This window comes from Hetaerina americana, unplaced genomic scaffold (genome assembly GCF_022747635.1).
Source record: "Hetaerina americana unplaced genomic scaffold, ioHetAmer1.1.p SCAF_9, whole genome shotgun sequence".
Classification (NCBI taxonomy): Eukaryota; Metazoa; Arthropoda; class Insecta; order Odonata; family Calopterygidae; genus Hetaerina; species Hetaerina americana.
Window position 1 is genome coordinate 32,725,436 of NW_027287538.1, and position 22,124 is coordinate 32,747,559.

The 22,124-nt window shown below is 40.9% G+C and overlaps 1 protein-coding gene across 3 annotated transcripts in view; it reads left to right on the forward strand.

Moving 5' to 3' along the window:
* The window catches only part of LOC139698766 (sodium/hydrogen exchanger 9B2-like), a 381,578-nt gene that overhangs the window by 220,956 nt on the left and 138,498 nt on the right, over window positions 1-22,124 (forward strand). Inside the window, exon 1 of one of the 3 annotated variants that reach the window (XM_071597676.1) lies at window positions 20,458-20,697. The exons of 1 other annotated variant lie outside the window; for it this stretch is intronic. The gene's annotated coding sequence lies outside the window, so the exon portion shown is untranslated. Of the gene's footprint in view, window positions 1-20,457; window positions 20,698-21,494; window positions 21,584-22,124 lie in introns of those variants that run through there. One more of the 3 variants, XM_071597677.1, reaches the window with a different exon arrangement.

Sequence of the window (22,124 nt, forward strand, 5' to 3'; positions counted from 1 at the left end):
TTAATATTTCCCTTGATATCAAAATCGCCCACGATATATTGACGGCACCATAAGCTAACAGGTCGGCATCCAATTTAATATCGTCACCTACTCGACCTATCGAACTATCGCACAGCCCCACACGTACATGCTCTTCAAAAACGTTCTCTGTCGGAGTATGCACATCCAAAAGATCCTTATGATTACTTTCGGAAGCGTCATCTGTTTTACTAATTTCTTCCACTCTCCGGTCCTTGTGCACTTTTTTTACCACCGTCAATTCCACACATCCTTCCATGTAGGCGTTTCTGTTCCTGAGACTCCCAACATTTCTCATCTTGAGAGTTTCTTGGGCCATTTTTACTTAAAAATTTCTCGGCCTATCCTTACCCCTCGCAAACCTCACCTCAGCTTACCCTTCCCTCTCCCATGCTTCTCTTATATTAAGTGGTTCCTCGACTTGTGAACAGAATTCGTTCTCGTCCGTGATTCGTGTCTCGGAAATTGCCACGTTGAGACCCTATGTTAAATTTCACCTTACTGGAACTCAATTCGCTCCCAGGTTAAGAAATTTTAGAAAAAAATAAAAATCGAGATCAATTTTTTAATATTTTGAATTTTCTACCAAATGTTACTCACCAACAACAAATAGAAACATATCGCGAGAGACATTTTATAAATATGTACCCAAACTTTCAAAAGTGTTCATATAACGTATGGATTTTAGAGATGATGCGAATGATTTGCGTAAAAAGCTAGAAAAATTTTCATCGGTGCATAGTTTGTTCGACAGCTATCAAAATACAAAACTGCAAATACGTTACACGCTTGTCGTACATGAGAAACATGGAAAGTAACGACTACCATTACTCTACACAAGGTTTGGCGTTAAACGAGAATCTACGTCATAGTAGCGTGGGACTCTATGACTGTGTAGCGGAAAAGGCATCATTGGAATTGCGCGCCTTTGAAAACTTTTTACTATGATGTCGCTCTCTTCATGCAATCTGTAATACGCTACATCACAGTACGGGCTCGAGAATAAGTTCGTTTTTATGAGGCCAAAGCGGAAAATGAAAAAAAAAATTCTTTTATCGAAATGTCCGTATATTGAGAGGTTCCTTTGTCATTCAAACCTCATCCAGTCTCTCAGCAAGATTAAACCAACGAAGCACACTTCTTTCATACATGTCCATTACAGGCGCATCCAATCCAAATTCTTTCATTGCCCATTCATATCACGGCATGCGTCATACAACACACCAAAAATATTTTTCATCGTTCAGGACACACGCCCAACTAAAAGAGACCTCGGGCAGATGGGACGAGCTGCCATGCAAACTGACTTCTCTACGAGAACATCATTGAATTCCAATTAGCTATCGTAATTTTTCCACTTTATTTTGCATTAACAAGTACCAACACTTTTGAAAAATTCTCCCCGTTCCTTTTGAATCCACCGAACGTGTTCGCTCCTCCTTCGCCAGAGGCAGAGGATGGACAGGCCAAAAATATTTTCCATTTCTTTCATTGGGGAAGATAGGAGGAAAGCATTCTCTCTCTCTCTCTCACGCAATCTTCGTACACCAAAACGTCAAAAGGGCCCATCATGAAGAACATATTCAAATAAAACTGACAACCATAAGATTTTTAAGACACTCGCAAGGCTGTAATTATATTTTTAGTTTGCTATGTTCTAGATAAAATATTAAAAAGTAGCAGGTAAAGACAACTCGCTACACGTATTTTCTGCTCTTATAAAAAGTATGCTATTCCCCTCAAATTAAAATTTAACACTGGATCCCATGCATAAGACTTCGTATTCCTGGAATTCTCTATTCTTTGACGTCTTTATCAGAAAATATCACCGAGATTCTGCCTTAACAGTTATTTTGACAATATTTATTAAAATGGTACTTCTGCTAAGAAATGTAAAAAAGTCCCTGACCCATTCCCATAAACAGTACAAAATATTTCTTCTTTCCTATTGCTTAAAATTTTTTATTTCGATCGCATTTCTTAAATACTACGTACACGGGGGTGACTTCTCTCCGTTTCTTCATTTCTTTACAAAGAAAATACCCTACGGTTAAGGCTACAGCATAGGAATGTAACAGCACCTCCTACAGACACAAAAATCACTATTGAACTTGAATAATCATAAGTAATATCCGGATCTGTTATTTTCAAAATGAATTTGATGAAAGAAATTTTTCCTCAGAATTGGGTCAACGGAAAATGATTGAACTATAAAGAATAAGGTCTTGCAGCTGCTTCTATTACTACACACGTCTATTATTCATAACTAACATCCTTTCGCATTTGCTATTAGAAGGGCATATGAATAAACTTCATAAACTTCTCTCTGTGCTTCCAAATAAACTTTGACAGGAATCAGAGAGAATTATTTTTGAAGGAGATTAATATTAAATTATATTATTTAAAAAATCATAAAATTTTAAGAAGCGAAATGGCACACTTACGGTCCTTTTCCCTCATGAGTAGGTTTTCACGACTTCCCACTTGGCTGAGGTAATAATCGAGGTTGACACGACTCATATCTCAGGCATATATGTACACCTCAAGTCTCAGGAATATACACCTAGGTCGCAGAAATAATGGCCGGTGACTAACTGGCAGTCCTAAACTGCCAATGAGGGGTTGTACCCGGGTTCACGAGGTTAAGGACGCCAAGCGACGCGTCTGGGTAAAGGAAGGGATAGAAATAAACTCCGGAAGCGATACAATGGCATCAGATGTATGAACTGCACGCATTTGTCAAGTATAATTGGAGACTCGGGCCTTCATTCTTTTAGGAAGCTCCTTTCGCGGATCACTTGTCGAGGTGTCTTGGCGCCCATCTGGTATGATAAGTGGAATCTGCTCCCATTAAATTCTTAGGAATGCGCCAAAATACCGAAGCCGAGAAAAGAATTGGGTAGTCATAGCGAGCCGTGTGAACATCTCACGGTATATAAAGAATCTTCAGCAGTCCATGGGCATGCTGTGTGAGCAGATGAGAGCACCCTGACGGGAAAATGAGCAGGTGAGAGAAAGCCCGTTGGCGATTAAGAAAAGCTACTCGTTATTCTCTTCCGTTGAGAATTTTTCCGAAGCCTAAGGGAGAATAAGGAAACGGTTTTCTCGCAGATTTTGGAAGTAGCAAAAGTCTGGAAATGAAACGAGAGGGATAAAATCAATGTCTGCACGCGAGAGAAATGCAGAGAGGTAGGTGATCAATGTAAGAAGGGGCTGCCGGCTGTACGGTATAGGGCGGAACGACAAGCCAGCGGCATTATAGGAAGACTTGCCAACTTCTGAAAGCATACCCGGGGAGGAATTACAGAACATTTCCTGCCCAAATCAAGAAGAACAAAGGACAAAGGGGGGGAATGAGTTACCTCATCCCGGCCGTGGCGCGGGTCTGTGGCTGGCGAAAGGGCCAACCAGATCAGCGAACAATGTCGCTCGACACCTCATAGAATTTTCGACTCCGTCTGGATACAATACTCGAAGATGGAGAGAAGAGGGAAAACCCAATTCCAAAGAACACAATGGAAAGTTTTCCTGAACCCTGGCACCGTATAATACACACGCGGCCAACCCAGGCTTTTACGCGAGAAATATCCTAAGAACTTAGAACCTCAACGCTTCAATCACGCTACCTGGGCAAGATACTCAAGAACGTAGGGCGGGTAATCACCGCGAGAGGGTTCACGAGAGTATTTAGCCCTAGTTGTGTCGCCGGGATACCGGGAATGATGTTAGTAGTAGTTATGGGAGGCGACCGACAGCCAAGGCCATTTGTATCATTAAGAATAGTTGGGAAAGGAAGGGTGAAGAGAAACCCGGCGTCGGCATTAGCCTACTCTTATCGAAAGGCGCCAAGGGGTCCGCAGTTTAACGTCCCATTCGATGGACGTCATACTCACTCGAAGTGCTCCCTAAAAACACCTTGAACCCGGGCCCTCTCGGTAAGAAGGCTGTACTTTAGCCACCGTACCATCCCGATCCCCACCGGGAATGAAGTATTTATGTAAACACAGGAGCCCAAGTGAACCTGCTAACAGAATAACATTGTTAGAATCAAGTGCATTGAATTTAAATTCTATATGAAGCCGGGAGTTTTGACTATAGAGATATGTTCGCCAAGTAAAGTTGGAGATTATTGAGTATGCATGGGGAATCCGGAAGGATTATAGGAATGAATTTTCGCTGAGAAAAGTGTGCGCGGTGCTCGAAGTCAATTTGTTAACGATGGAAAGAATGAGAGGAGAGGATGTCAAAAGGCAAGCACGTTTTAGTTGAATTTACTGGAAGAGGTAATAATACAAATAGCATCAGTCGAGGGCGTAATAATGAGAATGTGGGCCAATTGAAATGCATTGAAGAATTTCCTAGTGAACGCCGTCGCCTTTAGGCATAAGGGACATATTTGTACTGTGTCTGCATTGATTTCGAATGACTTGGAAATCCTATAGAAAGCACTGTGAATGATAAATTGACGAACACTTCGACAGGACCTAAAAGATTTTTTAAAACGCTAAGAAGCATCAACGGTAGTGCAGAGCCACTCTTGTCAATTCTGGCTGATGCTGGGCGTCATCCAAGTACAAAAATTTCTACGTTTTTGAAACAACGGAATGCATTTATGTTCGTTTGAAATCATGAGGGATCAATAAATCACCATAGGAAGCGAGGACAAGTGGTATTGAATCAATCAGTTGCAATCAGACAGAGAATACCCTGAATGGAAGGCATAATTTGAAAGATGTGTGCCATGCCGTATTTGCCACAGTTGTTAATTTTTCTCTGGAGATAGTGAGCTTCGAGACAGTCTTTAAGTAAAGAATTTATGAAAGAAAGAAATTAAATTTCTAAGCGGAAACAATACTACCTGCAATCACGAGTTTAGTTTTTAGTGGAAAATAAGAGGAATAAATTGCGATTAAAGGAGCTTGATTTTACGATGCAATGTTGTATTGGAGAAGGAGAGGGTTGGGGTTTTGGCCGTTGTCTTGGCGATTTCGGATAGCCTCGAATGCCGGGGAAAAATACCGGGAATGCGATCGAGGACGCGAAAATTAGATGAGAGTGGATTCTTAACAAGCTTGAGCCGATTCAATCTAATTGGGGAAAAGTTTTAGATTATGTTTGCATTGCAAGGAAGAACTGTCGTGTCAGGGGCTCTGTATGGAAATCATATCGCCCAAATAGAGCATGTTCTCGGACGAAAAGGTAAACGTCATTAGGTGAAGATCCCTCGAAAGCTAATTCCCTCTATGACACATTTCATGATCATGTGACAAAGAAAATCGAAATATTCATGTCGCAGAAATGTAGCAGTGTGAAAACTAGTGACCTAAACAGGCAAACATATCTGCTCTCTTCTGTCAAGGGCAATACAAGTTCCTTGACGCTCCCTTTCTCTTACCCAACTATACGCAGAGCTACTGCCTATGTGAAACGTGATTGATGCCTCAGGCTTAGCAGTTCCTTATTCCTCTGAGTGACAGCGCTGCCAGTCGCGTGCGTCCTTAGAGTCCTCGGTGTTCAAATTCCGAAACAGTCGAATGAAGTCACGTCCATCCTACCGTCAATGGAAAACACGAGTTTTGAAACCCGCTTCTCACTGCATATTGTGGGGGTGAGATTTAGAGTAATGAATGAAATACTTAAAGAGGTTTTCCGAACGAATTAAAATTTTCAGACTCGCTGTTTAAGTGACTCGATGATATTATCAATCCAAATATTAAAATTTTGGCGCCAAATTACTTCCATTAAAGGTTCTTATTTTCGTGAATCTGTTCGTGAACCTTCGCTCCGAGAGTAATTCCCACCCTAGTTTCTCTGATATCATTGATACTCCACTCAGTTTATCAAAGCAACGTTTTACAAATTTAGACCCTCTACGCTGTACGCGATCTAATTCTGCAATCAATCCAACTTCATGAGAATCCCACACACTGGCAACAAATTGTAATTGAGGCCAAAATAGTGGAATATAACATTGATATTTAACCTTCTCGTCACATTTCCCCACTACTCTTCCAATAAGTCCTATTTTTTTTGTTAGCTTGCCCAAATATTGCCTGCATATATTTCACCACGGAGAGGTCGTGAGTAGGTGTAACGGCTAAGTATTTAATTGAGCATACACTCCTAATTCGGTATTTCTGATGTAGTAGGCATTCGGTGGACGTAGCGTATATGCCCCTTTTCTCCTGCTTAATTACATTTATTTACTTATTGTGCCTATAAGCTTCATCGACTATAATGGCCACATATATTTCACCCGGTCAGGTTTACAAGAAATGCGCGCTTCCGATTATTCTCCATCTGGTAAAATATGTATGCGCCTAAAATGGCAGAATGAAAAAAGAATGACACGCGACTGATGGGGCCACCAAGGTCGGTCAGGACTCTACTCATATCTATCCTTTTTTGAAAAGATAATTTTTTTTTTGACTGGCCGTGGGGGAAAGGATTGGGAATTGTTGGGAGATGCACTCAAATTCCGAGGGCAAAGGTAGTTAGTTATTAGGGGAGGCGACCGACAGCAAAGGTCATTTGGGCGTGATTTAATTTCATAGGGCTTTATCCGGCGGGCCAGCCGTCGCCAACCCATTGTCTGTGAAAAAATGTTTTTTGGTCCGTGAAAAAAATTTGCTGGTCAGTGAGAAAATGTTGACGGTCCGTGGGGAAATTTAAAACAAGCCACACCAAATGTAACGCTAGTAATTTTGTTACCACTAAACGAGCTTTACTAATTGTGCTATCATTTAGCCATTCCAATCACAGGGTAGGGCAACATAACTTCATTTTTTGAAACGCAAAACACTTTCAACAAAGGACGTTATGTTGCCGCACCCGGTACTATTTCACGTGCAACGCGAGTATGCCCAACGTCGGATGGGGCATTAGATTGCGAACCATATATCACTTGGAATATCCATTCCTGCTACACTTAGCTCAAAGTCCTAGTTTATCAAATGTCCCTATTAACCCGCATAGCGAGTTGGTCGCGGTGATCAGTGGGGAGAGTGATGGGCTACTTTTCGAAGGGCCTAGGTTCGACGTCAACGGACACCTCTAGACACCTTCAGCTAAACTCAAGTTGTGTGATTTTTCGAGTACCAGACCTTTCTATGAATTCAAAGGAGGCTCAGTGAAAAAAACTGGCTCCAGTACCCTAATGTGTGCATTTCGTAAGCCGATGGGCTTATTACCAGGTGAGCTCCACCCTCACCTAACAAACCAAACTTCAGGTTGATAACTGTGGTTAAACCAAACACGGTGATCTAACAGGAAAGTTTGTAAATGACAGCATGTTTCTTTAGTCAAACATTTTCGCAATGAATTTTTAAAAATGACATGAACTATTATTGTCTATGAATATTTATTTCAAGATGTGTTTTCAGTTCATAAATTAAGTAAAACCTGAAACAATCGCTAATAAAAACAGCAACTCAAATAAAAATATTTGTCAAAAATAGCAGAACTTATATAGCATAATTATAAAATAAATAAATTACAGAATAAGCCAGAATCTCGATGCTCGAAGCTAATTATACCAGGACCATGCGCCTTTTTACAAGAAATACAAACCCAAATTTCCGTGCTTAGTAACCCGTACGGGAAGGAGGCAAGATCTATTATTCTAACGTCGATCGGAATTATTTTTCAGGGTATATTTGCTATTAGTCCGAAACGACGGCTGATAAGTTGGCGCTTTCCACTACAAAGCACTGCCACCATATGCATGCAGGCAAATGGTTTGATTTATTAGATTTTTCGACAGCGATCATACAAAGAGTGATTCTTCACACCCCGCGTTGCGCTAACAGTAGACCCAGTCGCACCGAGGAAGTTCCTCTTTCAAACTCCACCCCCCTCGTCTCCTTCCACATTCACCGCATATCTGCTCCCTCCCCGCCAGCCCCCTTCCGCCCCCTCCCCTTCATCCGGCTTCCCGTTCCCCTCCAACCTACCCCTCTTTCTCTCCACCTCCCCTTCACCGACACCAGGTGAGAACAGGGAGCCGCCACCACATCGGCTCGCGTGGGTTTTTCTCCCGCGTACACTCGGACAAAGGGATAAATTATTAGACACTTGACAAATTATTAGCCAATGACAGAGCTTTTAGCCGAGGGATCCACCAATCACGCCGCGCAAGGAGTCTTCTCTTTCTCTCCCCACTTCCTCCACCCTTCCCGCTGAGAGCGCCACACGTGTCGAGTGACATGAATTATGGCCTAATGATGATGTAAGGATCATCTCGCCAAGTCATCCAGGATTGGGGGAGGGAACTAGTTGGCTCTTTAAATGCTCCCTTAATCGCTTGAGCCTGGGCAGAATGTTGAGGTGGCATTTTAAAAGTCGTCCCTCCCCGTAATACAAGATGCGCCACAAAGTAGGCATTAACCGGACCTCCCGACCATCTGATTCGATCTAGAATTCGAACGAATAAGTAATGTGTGTTATTTATTTGCATCCGTTCCGCGAGATAAGATTTCCATCTTCACTCACGACTGATTGCATAGATTCTTCGTTGGAATCGTTGCGAAGACACGCTAAACGATCATAGTTGATACCACTGGAGAACAAGAAACGCGTGTACTTCCACGGCGTGCTTGGAATACCCCAGATTAAAACGAGAAACCGAAGCATAATTTATGTTTTCGTGTGATCATAAAAAAGGCTAAACACGGTCGAACTCGGTATCCCTTCAAGCGCAAAGTTTATAATATTCTCAAATAGGACATGCTCGCGTTGCGAACTTAATGCTTGCGATAAAATATGTAAACCGTAGACAATAACCACACGTATCATTAATAAGCTGTAAATGCATGAAACGGATCATAAAATTATGAACATGCGAAACCATAAAATGAAGGCCCTGCGTATACGTGTACGAGAATACCGTGTTTGGATATTGTAATAGGCTAATTACACTAATTATGCCCCACACGCAATGCCACGATTGACCGTAATAAAGTTACACTAAGAAAGCATTGCATAGATGAGAATTTCCATGAAACATTAAAGGGGAAGTATTATCAATAGTAATCGAAAGTAATATCAATCAACTTCTTGTTCCTTTAAAGCCCTCAAAATTTCATAATGTGAGGGGACGCTTCGATAGCTTAGCTGGCTAAAGCTTCCGGCCGGACATCCGAGGGGTCCGGATTTGTATCTCGGTCAAGGCGAATGATCTTTTTACACTCTTAAATTGTTGCATTATAAGGCATATTATCAATAGATTTACGATCCCGAAATTTAATCCTAAACCAAATGTTTAGGTTTAGTTTTCCTCGCAATTTTGGAATTTGTATAATCTCAGTTTCCGGAGTTCTTAACTAAATTCGAGCAATTTTACGTCAAATATGCATTAATAAGTATTAAGATTAACCATTGCGGCCGTTGCTCTCCTCACGCTAAAGGACGCTACTTCCTCAGATAATTGGAAATTTATTCAGTTAACTACTTAGCCACCACTGGTACATTGCGTGGCACAGCTCTTTCTTTAAAATATTTTTATAAAGAAGACGCATTGGATTCTCAGGATTCAAAATCTTTGTCATACAAAGTTTCTTAACCGCAAAGTCATTGGATATGCAGTGTTTACTGCTAAGTCATACGCAACGGTGAGGCGTTCAGAAGTACCTACGTCTTAATTTAATAATTACTACTAAAATAACTAATCAGTTGACATTGTTACTCTTCAAGCCTTTGCACGCTGGTCTTAGGCACTTTAATTAAGAACTACAAAGAAAATGATGCCAATTAGTATTCTATATTTTCATTTATTTTATAAAAACATATGCAACCTTGATCAACGTCTCTCAAGACGAGGATTCTATCTTCTTCTGGACTAATTGTAAGTGTAAATTGAAACAAGGCTCGTTCACGGAGCCTAGTTCAAATTTGCATTAAGTCAACATCTATCTGTTTTCGAACCACGCTTTCCACCGTTCTATATGAACAGTGAAGGTGCAGGTGCTCAAATAGATGCTCGATCAAAACTTCTGGTAAAGCTTTCACCCTCCCTTGCAACTGGAGAAACAATATTTCAGAACTCGGCGGGAGGATGCAGAAGGCATTGCATATGTGGGTTCATTCCAAAAGCTATTAGCTCCCCGTGGATGTTTCCCAAACTTCGTTTCGCAATCCTTCGACAGGTTATTTTGTCTTCCACGACAAAATATTCCCAATGACCAGAGAAAATTCAAAATTCGGAGGGTTTATCGATGACTATCGACCTCACCAATAAATTGCTCTTATTTCTAAAATATAAAGCAATCTACAAGGAGAAAGCACCATCTATAACATCTGTAAATGAAATTAGTGGATTAACCAATAGATCCTAGGGGAAGATTAATCAGAATTTTCAAAAACGTTTAATTAGAGTCTATATTGGCCCATTTTCATTCACTTTGCCCGTGAAACGGATTAATAACCTCCACTACAACATAGTGCGCTTCCGGCTAAAGTGCATAAACGGAGAATGGATTTAAAAGATCAAAGAAAACATATCCTTACATGTATACATTATGCCAAAGCTATTTGTTAAAGCTATAGGAATTCGTTTTAATGGTACGCGCATTACATAAAAATTAAATTACTAAAGTTCATGAAGTTTACGTCATGGATAAGAGCGAACTATGGCATCGCAATTCGTTAAAAGTCTTTAAGGTCAAATAAAGAGCTATAATTAATTTTTAGTGTAATCCTTCCATGAATTTAAATGCACATGATATCATATATGTTGCGCCTTCTCATAAAATTTTGAAATTTTACACTTTCTTAAGTAATATAAATTTCGTTAAGACCATCGCATAACACAAAGGATGATTATTAGAGATAATAAAGTTAAGCATTCGGATTTTTTTAAATAATACTTAGGATACTGAAATTAAACTAAATTTAGATATCAAAGCTAATAGCTTTAACAATTAATTTTAAATAATTCCCAGCAATAAACCTGAAATTTCTCCACTTCAACTCGTATTCCTTATCAATATCAATAATTCTATTGATAAGGAATACGTATTGGCATGGAACATTTTCTCTACACATTCATTTGCCTTTCATGGGGTATGTCTGGATAGAATTAGCGCCACTTAAGCTCAATAAAATCTCTTGATCGTTAAGATAAAATCATTTCCTTTACTTATATAATATTTCGATCAATTTTAACTTAATTTAACCTTGAAAGACGCCGAGATGGCTAAATTGATACCCGCAGCAGATTGTAATGTTAATACTTGAGAGGCTTCATGATATCTTTGAAAGACACGAGAATCAACCGCAGAATTACCACAGTAAGCTATCACAAATATTATTACATATAAAACAAGGCATGAAAATGTCACCCGGAGCACGCGACTGCGCCGAGCAGTGTGTGAAAATTTGTTCCAGGTTTTGTAACCGACAGACGACAAGCCGGTGCAAAATTAAACATCCTCACACCTATTGATATTTTGCGCCACTTCGACGGAGCCAACTGAACGTTCATTCCAGCGTAAGCTCTGAATATTTCACAACGCAAAATCATCGCAGCGATTTAAACTCGCATACCTCGACACGCTGGGTGAACTCCCGCCATAGACTCGGCATAATCTCGGCTGAATATACGCCGAACGACTTCATGAAAAAAAATGTAACTGATGACATAAATATTCAACGAAGGCTGCAATAGTGAGTGTGTTTGTGTGTGTGTGTGTGTGTGTGTGAGAGAGAGAGAAAGAGGGTATAAAAAAAGGGAGTCATCCAAGTCACGTGGTCAGCGAGAAAATAGGATTTTCCACGCAGCCACACAATGTGCGCCTTTTGCTCTTTCTCTTTCTCTCTCTAATCCCCGGTGATCAATTCTCCCCAAGTGATGCCCCGATCCTCCCCCATCCGCCATTATTATGCTAATTCCAGGTCCCCCGTCACCTCGTGGTCGTCCAACTTCCCTCCCCCACTGTTTATTTCTCCTTTACCAACCGCAAAGCGGCGGCAATGTTGCAGGGTTGCGAGAGAAGGAAAACCACAAAAACCGCCATCAACTTCCTGCAGTAGATAAGAAAGGAGCCATCGTCCCTGAAACTGCAATTAATTCACTTCACCCGAGATTACGCTAACACCTGGACAGAAACAAGACCAGTCCATTTCGATAAGCGGATAACTGCAAACCCAGTGTCGGGACTATCTCCCTGTCAGGATAAACTATCCTCGTGGGTCACAAGAAATGTTTCATTTTATCAATACCCGTATTATGTAAACCAATATGAGTGGCATAGGAATCTAAGCACGTTTCTAAACACTAAAGAGTCAATTTTCAAATCCCCTTTGGGTCATTTTATACGAATTATCATTCTTTCAAAACCTTAACAAAACAGTACTGTGAAAAAAAAAGGTTTTTCGGAGCGGATTACAACAACGCAACTTTTACTAAAGCTAAACATCGTATAGTTTGATAAAATTTGCGACGGTGAATTGTGGAATCTGTAATGTTAAACCAAGGTTTTATTTTATATGCGCGTAACAATTCCTCTGGCAGTTGTAACTACTAAATCCTCAGCAACGCCTACATTCCAATGGATTAAATTCAATTGGAGCGTTCAGTTTGGGTGAACTACAGGGCTGATCCACTCTTTTTTTACCTTTGAGAACCGGTCCCTGCTGTGCGTAGTACTGGACTGCTGACCGGAGTCCTGGGATCAAATCAAAAGCATAGAGTCTATGGGCTACTCTAAATAAACCAATCCTTGACATTTTCTGATTCCAAGAAGTTCTGAGAAATGGCAAGTGGAGTATTGGATTGTACTTATCGCCACTCTTCTCTGAATACGTGAAATTCACACACCATCCAGCTAGTACATTGTGTAATACTACCGTCACCAGGAAAGCTTTTCTCCGGGTATATTAACGTAGCGGATAATAGTACCTAATGCATCTAGAAGGCTGCTAGAGAAGGAAAAATGATGCTCAAATAAAGCATTTTCTACGGTTAATTTTATGAAAGCCCACATTATTGCAACATAATGCTGCAAAATTTTACGTGATGCACAGATAAGTCACGGTTCCGGATCTGATATCATCAACAGGTGAATTATGCATAGTGGAATCACTCATGTGGAGTAGAGTAGGAAACGGATGGAAAGGTGAATAGAAGTGGGTTAAGGAACGAGACGGGAAGGGGAGAATATTAGGTTACTGCCTCGAGGAATAGAAGGGGTAGTAGTAGTTTTGAGGGGAGGCGACCGACAGCTAAGGTCATTTGCGCCATAGGGGAAGGACAGGAAAGGATGAAGGGTGGAGAGAAACCCGGCGTCGGCATTAGCCTACTCTTTACGAAAGGCGCCAAGGGGTCCGCGGCTTAACGTCCCATCCGACGGACGGCGTACTCACTCAAAGTGCCCTCCACTAAGCACCTCAAGTAGGGCCAAGCTACAAACATTCATTGATGAGGGAATGGACAGGATACAAAAATTCATTGATACGATACCAGTCAGGGCGGTGGAGTTTTTTTTTAACTCGAGCTGTTCTAGATACTTATATCACATATGCCAACGATAACAAGTAAAAGCATTAACAAAATTAATGCGAAAATTTTGATGCGGGGAAGTGGGAAAAATAGAATCGACATTGTTGTACTGGATGTGACGAGGTAGAGCTTAAGGGATACTGAGGAAGACATATTATAAACGCATGTCGCGGATGCATTCTGAATTGTTACGCAAGTTAGTGCAGGATAGTGTTTCGCAAACGGATCTCAACACGGATGACCGACCAACGTAATTATTAAGAATTATACCGGATTGGATTGTACGATGCGGCCTTAAAAACCATCATCAAGTTACACTCCTCGTGAGAAAAACATGGCTTGTATCCAGGTTTTTTTTTTGCTTTTCGGTCTGCGATGAAATGAGAAATAATGGACCACTGTCACATTTCTTCAGCTGGAGTCAGTCAGGAACGAATTCATCCTAACTTTTAGGACTTTAAACTGCGTACATCCTTGCGAATTTCTTTAAGATCAGGCGAAGGACAAGACCGAGTTTCTCCCCATTTTCCCTCTGCTCTATAAAATTCTCTGAACTACCATCAACTGCAACACTTAAGATCATCATAAGAGCTTAACGGCGCAGATGATCTCAAGTTAGTGCGAACTTTCCTGAAACTATTGGACGTTATCAATTGTTTTCCGACTGGAATGGTGCATATTTCGTGGATGGATTAAAAATAAGAAATGAACAAATAATGCGTCAGAAATTATTTTTTTTTCAAAAAATTCCATTCACTTTCTACAAAAACTTTCAGTTATGAATTGTTATGAGATTTTTTGTCGTTGAATAATGTACATGCATCATTGAATCAGGTTTGAAGATCCAGTTTTGGAATACTGATTAAATAAATCGGAGGATTATAAAAAATTAAGATAAATTTATCAATGCGTGGCTTGTCACTCAGATAGGAAATTAACTCATGACCGTTGACAGCGTGTTATTTCTATAACGAAGCCGAGACACGTCAAGTTCCCAGATTTCAAAAAGTATTTGAGGGAATTTTTTGCAGTTTCATACTTGATATATATATATATATATATATATATATATATATATATATATATATATATATATATATAGTTTATTTTGAAAAAGTAAGAGAGTTTCGTTCCAGATGATGTGGACTCAAATAAACCCGATCCCTTTGACAGTTATTTGAGTATTCTTATCGCCGTACACACCCGAATAAAAAAAATCAGCCTTCGATTTCAATACTGATCCATTATAATTCGGCACTGCCGAGAATGAAGTTCTCCTCCACTCTATGATTCTGACACGTGCTAGTGGCGAATTTATTAATATCACTCTAGATAGAGACCAGGTTCCACTTTAATATTAATAGGAAATATTTATCACGAAACGACTATTAAGGTAATGTTTTATCTCCTACGTATTTCCACTCTTAAGCTCCTAAAATTCACTGAAATCAGCTTCCAAGTGTCCTTCTCTACTATTTTTATATTTTTCTATGAGACCACCCTTGGGGTGGCGTCATAAAAACGGAACTAAAACAAATTATTTCTCTAAAACCGAACGCAACCTTTAATTTTATTCTGAGCTAAGCAAACATGCGACTACAAGAAAACGCACTTGACTTATCAAACTACGGAAAACAATAATTTCTTCTGAGTAATAATCAATGTGTTTTACTTTTTTGCGCGCCGACGGTTGAGTCAACACTCGACCGTAATCAGACCTTAATTTCGGTCATCAAACCGCAGTCACAACCGCAACAACCTTCTCGGAAGCGGGCTAACAAAAAATTGCTTCTGAGTTAAATGGTATGCACGCTAACAAAATTCCAGCTCAGCAGAGATAATGTGCAGGTACAGTATTCGGCCGGACGCAAGCCACACTCGAATCTAAGACAAATCCCGTCTCTTCTTCCGCTTCTCAAACTCAACGGTCACATTTTCTTTTTTAATTGCACCATTAAAGTCTGTCCAGGACGATGGATTACGTGGGAAGGAACGTATTAGGTAAAGAACTCAAGGCCAAGCCGAATGGGTGACGAGTTTTAACTTTTGAATGAGGAAGGGAATGGGGAGGGAGACAAAAGATTTATGTCTGAATATTTATTTGCTTTTCTTCCTCGTAAGCGGTGGAGATCGCGACGATAACACCGCATACCGTACCGGATGTGATTCTTGCATTATAAGCCTTGGTGAGATGAGTGCCGCTGGATTTCGGAGTGAGCCGATCAAAGTTGTAGGAAACAATCGGCTAGAATCGTCAATCAGCGCGTCTCACTCCTGAAAAGGCCCGGGTAAACTCTCAAATCTATGGGAAAAAAAGGCGCCTAAACATTTTCCCCTTCGTTTACAGCGTGCTTCGCCGCAATTAACTGCTTCCATTATGCCTGAGATGGTGCTTAGTAAGTGGCACGATCAAGGTTAGGTCCACAAAACTTACGCGCAGGGACCCCAATCATCTGAACTTACGATACGCACAGAGGTTCAAGATAATCTGAGCTTTTTACATCACATGGTGTACAAAATTAAGTACATATTATAGAAATACACATATATATACATATTATACATATATATATATATATACACGTATGTATGTATGTGTATATATATATATATATATATATATATACACATATATATATATACACATATTATACATATATATATTTTTTTCTATATATATATATATATATTTATATGTATTTATTGCTATATTTGAAAGAGAATCTCGCACTCCACGTTATTTTGAACATCTTTGAAGTTCTTTACCGTCTGAATCATTGAAAAATGGAGCCTTTAATTTGTACGTGTTTAATAGATTGTTAAAGTCTCATTTTTGGTACTGTGAAATTGCGAAATTTGCCGGCACCATGTGGCGGTGGAGTACCGTCTCCGCCTGCCATCTTCGAGGTCGCGCTTTCGATTCCCGCATAGGTGGGTTTTTCTCCATTTAGTGTTCGTGAGTTTGTAAATGTCGATATGTTATTTTCAAGTTAAAAAATCCGATGTAAAGGCAAAATAAATGAATATTTTATGTGCAGCTGGTCGTTTCATTAATTCTTTAAAGAATTCCAAATATGGATCGATACTTGGGCGAGGATACGAACAACCTCCGAGAACCGTTCAACATGCACGACTATTTCTAGATCAGAAGTTCAGTTTCTGCTTTCAAGGCATGATTCGACAATACGTCTAGGGAGTATGAAGGAAAGTCCCCTCTAAACTTCGTCAAAAAAACATTTTGAGAACAAAATTTCTCATGCCCTGAATGGCAATACAATGTCCCGTACGGTACACAAGTGCTTGTTCCACAACGCGGACAAGGCACGATTCAGCATACGTGTTCCCTGCCTAACGTTACCTAAATATGACCCCTAAACTATAATTTATGTCCGTAACCGCCACGAATTATTAATAGATTTTTAATTGCAAATGAAACAACGAGAATGATTAAATAGCATTGTTTTGTAGAACTGAAAAATATTTGAGCCATTGCAGCAATATAATCCCGAGGACTAATCCAGCATTTCCTCCATTGCACGAATGCTAACAAAAACGAATTTGAATATATATATTAATTAACGTCATCATTATTAAAATTAAACATTTTAATTACCACAAAACACACATAAACGTTCCAAATTCTTAATTACAACACAGGAGACTACCCCCACCTGTACCCATAAATTCACGCTAATGGACAACGGTAGGTGGGCGTTCACGAGGGAAATTGCCACCCACCTAGATTTTTGGTTCCCTCCGAAAATTGAGATACCCACACTATTATTCATTTCGTTTATCCATCCATTTAAAACCACCAAGATTGCGAGCTGGAAGAAATAATATCCCAGGAAAAGGGAAAGTAATGATTAATAACGAAGCTTCATTGGCCTTTCGCTCCTTCAAACCCTATATTTCAATCAGGCCCCCACCCACCAAGCTCCCGTAAAAATGCCGATTCGGGTAAATTAGACGCATACATTTTTTTTCTAGGCGTGAGCTCAAACGTTTCTTTCTTGCCTCCAGCGACCGAAAATCTCATCCTCGGAGATAATGATTGTATAATAAACATTTTCTTGGATCATTAAGTTTTCGACAGAGCCACCACGGAAACGACCCTCGTAATGGAAACGTTGGCTTTCTGTATTCTCCTTCCTGTCTTTTGAGCACCCACCACCCACGTCCTAAGCAACTCCAAACCCCTACCCCATCATCTTCCCCCTCTCCCGCCCCTCCCACTTCCTCTCTCCGTCCTCCCCCATACCTTCCCCTCCGATCCCCGACTCAATTCCATTGTTTTTTGCCTGCCGTCGTTTTAACCATCTTCCCTCACACCTCTTCTAAACATTTTTTTTAACTTGCACGATACGCCACCTGCCTCTCCTCCAGTCCTACCTAACCCAACAACCAACCAACACTTCTCGTCCGACGTCAGCACATAGACATCACGGCGCGGGAATTCAGGGGAGACCGGTGGGGGAAGCGAGAGTACCTGTTGCCACAAGAGGGATGATACGAAGGAACTGAACATACGGGATTCAATGGAAGGGAGACAGCTGCCTTAGCCACGTGGGTTATTATTATGCACCCACCGGCTCATCTCATGGTGGCGAGTTCAATCTTGCGTGCCGTGCCGTTGATTTCGTCATGTTCTCCATCGAATATATGCAGAAGGATGGTTGACCTCTCCAATACTATCAAGCTCAGTTGGATAGGAATGTAGTTATTACGGACGGTGAAAATTCACCGGACTACATCAATCGTTTGAGGGCGTGCGATATTTTCTAGAGCAAAACTGGGATTAGTGAGTCACACAATCGTTACCTAAAGGAAAGGGGACACCTTTCTCGTTTACCCTTTCCTCGGAAGCACACTAAGAAACAGACAGAAGAGAGAAAATAAATGAAATATCTTCAATGAAATATAAGTACTGTGGAGAAATCCCAATGAGGAAAGTACTTCATCAGTAATGCGTAGTAACATCTACCCATTACAAAGCCCAAACCAAGCCAAAAGATATAAGGACGATTTAAAACCTTGAAAAACCCTAGGCATAGAATATTATGAAATATTAAAATTTGTAAAAAACACTGAAATTTTCAGTAACAAGAACGACGTTGTGTACACCTAATTTTTTTATTTAAGTTTTGCATAATACACATTAATATTCCATTAAGCGTAGCCTGCCGACGGGACATATTGAAATACTTATATTACAAAAGTAGTTAAAAAGATCCAAGAGCAGGAAATACAGCTGAGGCTCATGAATTTCAACTAATGATATACGGATGCAAAATTGGTAATCAACAGAATTAATTATGTACTCATTTAACACATTTTTACGGCCCTTTCAAGTTTGGATTTTTTAATCTGAAAGCTAGACATGAGATCTATTTGATATTTGTTCAGTAATTTCGGAATCATGTTGTAATTATATCTACAGAAATTCTGAAATATTTGCCATAGACATTTTTGTATAATATACTCTTGATGGCAAAATGCATGCATTTTGGCGACAGAATACAAATATTTGGCGTTGGACAATTCATTAATATCTAGATGATAATCATTTATATGTATAATAAACTTCAATCATCCAATCACAATTAAAACATTATAGCGTGGAGCAGCACAAAATATGTATGTGAAAACATTAGAATCTTTCATATGATTAATAAAAGTGGAAATCGAGAAATAAAACTGTTGTTTTGCGATTAAATTAAAAGCAACACGCATAGAAGTGAGCAATGCTGGAATTCCAAGGTGAAGGTGAATAAATACGTAACATATTAATATTCAGAGAAAGGGAATAAAGCACCAGTGAAGAACTGTTGCAAAGGGTCATTAAATTGGAATGCCTGAGTGAAAACAGGAAATAGCAGAGTGCGAATTTCATTTCAAAACAGCCGTTGATTCTCCCGTCAATATTATGTAATAATATCAAGCCGCCAAAATACAATGCTATGACATCCAAAGGGTTGTAGTTGACCACAACGGATCGGGATATGAATGGGCTCAATTAAAGTGTATCAAAAAGAGTGAATGATAAATGAAAGTCGTTACAATGAATAAGGTAACCTAAATATATAACCCATAAACGAGTTGACTTTTCCATGAATATCTTTCGGCGACCAGAATGTCATCACTTCTTCAAAAGAGATTGAAATATAACTGGACAAACTTAGAGAGAACATCTTCGTGAGTAGTTTATCGGAATCATTTTAACTTAACCTTTTAATATGATTAGTATTGCTATGGTAGATTATCGAACTTCTAAATCTGAAAAACGCCCTCTGAGTAAGTCTGACTTCAAAGGCCCGACATCAAATGGAAGGAAATAAAAGATAAATGAAATGAAAGAGAATAAAGAGAGGAGGGGAATCAATTTAATGGGATTGCTAACCGCAGTTGGGAGATCCACCTGTCGCTCTCACAACACCAATGCCATCCACTTCCTACCTTTCCCATGACCCCTGAAGAAGACTTTGACGTGTAACACCACCTTCATTCCAACACCTCCCCCAATCCCTCCCCCTCAGTTTCCCCTCCGCAACCTTTTCATGGAGTTCCTCCCCCGCCGCCCTCCCACCCACTCCACCTACTCTCCCCCCTCTCCCTCCTGTTATCCCTCCCCAACCCACGCTTACTGTGCACGTCCTCCCGGCGGCTTCCGCAAGACCACGCGAGCCACAGATGGGAGGGTGGCAAGAGGGAGGGAGGGATGGTCGGGGGGGGTGGGAAGAGAGGGTGGGAAGGGAAAGGGATGAGGATACGCTAGCTCCTCAATTGGACGTTAGGGGGCTCGTCCGGCGTGCAAGAGCGTGGGACGAGAGGGGGAGGAGACGGGGAGGGGTTGAGGGTGGAGTGGGGAACCAGGGGAAGGGGGTGGGAGGGGATAAGGGGAGGAAAAAAGTCGAGTTGTATCTGTAGTCCCCCGGTCTCCGCCGCCCCCGGGGTCACGGGGATCTTTCTTCTCGTTCCCAACACCACCTCGGATCCGCTGGCGAGGGAAATGCCATCCAAACTTTCGGAAAACCCACGCCAGGAAAAGTCCTCCCTTGGATCTTACACTGCGGAGGAATAACAATTCGTGGAGGAGTCGAGGGTGGGGGCTTGACGACCATCCGGTCCACTCACTCGGGAGGAGGAGGGAAAAGAAAAAAAACATACAACACGGACGAAGAGCGGTGAGTCACAAATACGTTGACGGTAGCAAGGCGTTCGGTGGCGCGGCAATTCTTTCCCAACCTGTCGGGGGGCCGATGCGCGTGCCGTCACTCTTCTTTTTTCCGATAGCAATTATTTTTTTTAAAGTTAGTACACACACACACACCTCTGGCGAGTCTTGAGTTGATGGCCAGGGATTTGCAGCGGTGGAGTGACATTGTCGCTCTTTTTTAAGACGTTGATTTAGATGTTGCCCCGGTGAGGGTTAGACCAGCCGTGGGTGGTCGCGTGGCGAGGGCTCGGAAGGGGTTTTGAATAACGAGTGGGGAGGGGGGTGAGTATACCTTGACTGAAATGGACGACTCTTTCAAGGAGGTCGGAGGCTATACGCCCGCCCCTCTCTCAACCCTCGTCTTTTGATGGATCGACGAGGCGATCGCAATTTACATGCGGCCAGGTTAAGTGGGTGTAAGGGTTCTCGAGAAAGGATTGAGTGTCTTGACTCGTTTCATTTGGAAGCCTCGAGGGATCGAAAAGACATGTGAGTATTTCGTCCGGCGGAACTCGCTTCAATGCGAACCTCACCCGAGTTCCCTTTGCTTCCACGAGGAGTTCGGAAGACAATACCATCATTCCCACCTCGGCGGTCGGACCATTGAAGAAGTTACCATTGATCTGGACTGTAGTCAGTGATTTCGTGTTTATTTGTGTCTGTGAGCAACTGTGCTGCTGTGAATGTTTGAAAACGTGATCAACGTGTGGCCGCTCCGATTCGAGTGAAGTAATTTCGAGCGTAGGAGACAAATGAGCGACGAATTTCGACTTTCGGGGAGTACGTACGTCTATCGATATTGAGAAGTGAATTCTGTCGGCAACATCCATATTCAAGACCTGAGAAGCAGAAAGGTATGAGAAAAGAAGTCCAAAATTCTCCTAATGCTCTGGAATCTATTTAAATTGGCGCTTTTAGGAAAAATTTAGTGAGTCCTCTCGCGACCTCTTGAAGAAAGTGGAAGCATTTTGTTTATTTCAAGGTGTATTTATAAATATTTCAATCTCTCTTCTAAAATTGGTACCCCCCGATTTTTGTCGATTGCAAAATGTTAGTTTCATATCCTTTTGAATTGATATAATGTTTTCGTGATTGAATTCAGTATCCGTTGGGTTCTTCCAATTATCTTCGCTCTGAGAAGACATCCATTGCTTACGGCACGGCCTTCCATTCGAAACTCTTCTGAAAGGAAATACTGATGCTTACCGACAATAATGACCTCTCTGAAATTTAAATGCAATTTTTGCCTAGGCTTTTTAAACGAAATTGCAGATTCTTCAAGTTTATCATCGAGAAGCAGATTTCTGGAAGACAACATTTGCAATTTTACTAATGATACTACTCATTTTATGCTCAACTTTCAGCATTTTGAATTTAAAGGGGGCGGTTCTACTT